Source organism: Lepus europaeus, chromosome 3, assembly GCF_033115175.1.
Source record: "Lepus europaeus isolate LE1 chromosome 3, mLepTim1.pri, whole genome shotgun sequence".
Lineage (NCBI taxonomy): Eukaryota > Metazoa > Chordata > Mammalia > Lagomorpha > Leporidae > Lepus > Lepus europaeus.
In genome coordinates, this window is record NC_084829.1 from 159,114,165 (window position 1) to 159,118,012 (window position 3,848).

General features: G+C 50.7%; 1 non-coding gene across 1 annotated transcript; it reads right to left on the reverse strand.

Moving 5' to 3' along the window:
• Window positions 1-324: 324 nt before the first annotated feature.
• On the reverse strand, window positions 325-431 carry LOC133757203 (U6 spliceosomal RNA). Its single transcript, XR_009865581.1, has one exon. It is a non-coding gene; the product is annotated as a U6 spliceosomal RNA (small nuclear RNA).
• Between the last annotated feature and the right edge of the window lie 3,417 nt (window positions 432-3,848).

Here is a 3,848-nt window from a genome sequence, read left to right on the forward strand (position 1 = left end):
CCATGCCTCTCCTTAACTTTTTTTTTCTTTTTTTTTTAATTAAACTTTTATTTAATGAATATAAATTTCCAAAGTACAGCTTATGGGTTACAATGGCTTCCCCCTCCCAAAACTTTCCTCCCACCCACAACCCTCCCCCCTCCCGCTCCTTCTCCCCTTCCTATCACATCATGATTCATTTTCAATTCTCTTTATATACAAAAGATCAGTTTTGTATATATTAGGTAACGATTTCAACAGTTTTCCCCCATATAGCAACACAAAGTGAAAAAAAATACTGTTGGAGTACTAGTTATAGCTTTAAATAAAAGTGTACAGCGCATTAAAAATATGGAATGCTTCACGAATTTGCATGTCATCCTTGCGCAGGGGCCATGCTAATCTTCTCTGTATCGTTCCAATTTTAGTATATGTGCTGCCGAAGCGAGCACTCTCCCTAACTTTTGAGCACACCCAATAGGCAGGTGAATATCCTTGCCTGCCAATTCTAACCTCTGTGTTGGTTCCAACTTGGCTTTTGATGGATTTCATTTTATTCCTCATTATTAACTGTATTTCTATGCTGCTTTGAATGGCTGGTAACTTTTTGTTGGATGCCAGATATCATACATTTGACCTTGTTGAATCCTGGGTATTCGGTGTTCCTATAGCTATTCTTGAATCTGCCCTTGGGTAGGTTAGTTGGGAAGTTTAATTCTTGCCAGTTTGCTTCTATGATTTCTTAGGTGGAGCCAGAGTCATGTTTAATCAAGCTCTGTCACTATTCCCCACTACATAGGTCAGACCTTCCAGTCTGTTCTCAGGGAATAGATGCTATTTCTGGCCCAATTTCAATATTTAATTAAAATATTAAAATAACAAAGTCCATAACATTCAGAATTATCACAAATTTCTATAACCAGAAATTCTGATAAAGTATTATTTTACCAGATGGCCGGTGCCGTGGCTTAACAGGCTAATCCTCCGCCTTGCGGCGCCGGCACACCGGGTTCTAGTCCCGGTTGGGGCACCAGATTCTATCCCGGTTGCCCCTCTTCCAGGCCAGCTCTCTGCTATGGCCCGGGAAGGCAGTGGAGGATGGCCCAAGTGCTTGGGCCCTGCACCCGCATGGGAGACCAGGAGAAGCACCTGGCTCCTGGCTTCGGATCAGCATGATGCGCCGGCTGCAGCGGCCATTGGCGGGTGAACCAACGGCAAAAAGGAAGACCTTTCTCTCTGTCTCTCTCTCTCACTATCCACTCTGCCTGTCAAAAAATAAATAAAATAAAAAGGTATTATTTTACCAGCTAACGTTAGGATTCCATTTAGGAAGATAATTGATTGACTTTGTTTTTTTTTAATTTTGTATTTATTTAATTTTATTTATTTGAAAATCAGAGAGACAGAGGTGGACAGAGAGATCTTCCATCCACTGCTTCACCTCTCAAATGCCTGCAGCAGACAAGGGTTAGGCCAGCCTGAAGGTAGGAGCCAGAAACTGAAACGCGGCCTGCCACGTGGACAGAGGGGCTCAAACCCCTGCTGCCTCCCAGGGTAGACTTAGCAGGAAGCTGGATCAAAAGCAGAGCAACCAGGACTCAAACCAGACACTCGGATTTGGGACGCGACCTAACTGCTCCCCCGACACCAGCCCCGATGGCCTTGGCTTTGGGAAGTGTCCGTTGGGAGGTGAGGCGATGAGAAAGGAGAGCCGGAATGTTCTGCGTAAGAGGCTGGGAGCAACTTGGGGCTGAAGGAGAGAAGAAAATACGCAAGAGGAGAGGGGGCTGGGGGAGGACCCTGGAGACCAAACAGCACCGAGGCTGGGAACCCAGGCAGGAGACTGAAACTCTTGATGGATGCACGCACAGTGAAAGCGGGGGCTCCTCACATTGAATTTGAGATTCAATTCCGATTTACCTGGAGACTTAGATGCAGAAGCTGCGATAGGAACCTTTTCATGGCCTCACACTGTCAGTAAAATCAGCCATATACACAGACTCGGCTCACGGCATTCTGGAAAAGGAACTCCTCAAGGTCATGGCCAGTTAGGGCCGTGGGGTGCCCACGGGAAAGAGGGGATGCTGATTTTGTGGACTCGGGGCTTCAGAGCCAGAGACGTTGGGGATTCACAGCGGGGCTCCCTTAAAGAACTGAAAGGTTGAGGCCGGCGCTGTGGTGCAGCAGGTTAACGCCCTGGCCTGAAGCGCCAGCATCCCATATGGGCGCTGGTTCTGGTCCCGGATGCTCCACTTCCAATCCAGCTCTCTGCTGTGGCCTGGGAAAGTAGTAGAAGATGGCCCAAGTCCTTGGGCCTCTGTACCCATGTGGGAGACCTGGAAGAAGCTCCTGGATCCTGGCTTCAGATCAGCACAGCTCTGGCCGTTGCGGCCAATTGGGGAGTGAAACAGCGGATGGAAGACCGTTCTTTCTCTTTCTGCCTCTTCTCTCTCTGTGTGATTCTGACTTTCAAATGAATAAATAAATATTTTTTTTTAAAAGAGTCTGAAAGGCACACTGGGTCTCCACACACGCCACGGGGCCTGAGTCAACCCACTCAACACCTGCAGGGGACGCGTAGGCTAAACACGACCCATTCTCAGATCAGTGACGTCAGCAACAGGCGGTCAGCCTGCAGGTGGCATCTGGGACACGGCACTTCAACCAGGGGTCGGGGCAGGCTTCTGCCCTCACTGCGCACCTCACCCTGGCCCAGCACTACAGGGCATCCATTCCTGTCTTATCCCAGCCCCACAGCACATCCAACTCCATGGTCCTGCCCAGCAGCGTCAGCATCTCCGTCCTCCCCAGGTCCAAGCGTGCCTAGGGCTCCTTGCTGCGTCCCACAGCTGTGGATGGAGGTCAGTGCACACTGTCGCCAGGCCGTAGGCCACAGGCACAGCACTTCCTTCTCAGAGTGACCTCTCCTCTCTCCAGCGGAGCCACCTGCAGATCTGGGCTCCCAGCTGGTTCTCAAGACCTCCCTGCCTGTCAATCAGGGCGCCAGGCACAGGTTTGCCCTTAGTCCTTGGCGTCTTTGCTGTGAAGAGGAAGCGTGCTGGGGCCTTTCCGTCCCCCGTGGACCCTCACACCTCCGCCCAGGGAAGCATCTTCAAAACGCCTTGTTAGAAACCCAGGTTAAGAGCTTCAGTTGCAAAAGGCAATCTGTAGAAGTGAGATTGACACGTGGGGAAGCCATGCCTCTGAACAGCCCTTGTCTCGAGGGCTGTCCTCCGCCCAGCCCCACCTGGCCCCCGACAACCGCCACTCTCCTCTGTGCCTCCGGGAGCTTCAGTCTCCAAGTCCACACTTGGAGTGGGGAGATCAGCCCGGCTCATTTCTCGCACACACTGGCCCTCTGCTTCAGCCACGCTGCCAGAAACGGCAGGAGTTCCATCTTTTGGCGGCTGACTGATGTTCCGCTGTGTGTGTCTCTTTTTTAAAGATTATATTTATTTACTTGAGAGGCAGAGTTACAGACAAAAAAAGGGAGAGGCAGAAAGAAAGGTCTTCCATCCACTGGTCCACTCTCAATTGGCCGCAATGGTTGGAGCTGGGTTGATCCTAAGCCAGGAGCCAGGAGCTTCTTCTAGGTGCAGCATAAGGGTGCAGGAGCCCAAGCACTTGGGCCATCTTCCACTGCCTTCGCAGGCCACAGCAGAGAGCTGGATCGGCAGTGGAGCAGCCGGGACACGAACCGACACCATGTCTGTATGTTATATTTTGCTTACCCATCCATCACACACTGTTTGTTTCCGTATCGTGGCTATTGCAAACAAGGCTGCCATGAACACAAGCATGAAGGTGGGAGCACGTGAGCACGGCTTTCTCTTCCTGTGGACACACAGCACACCAGAAATGCGGCTGTT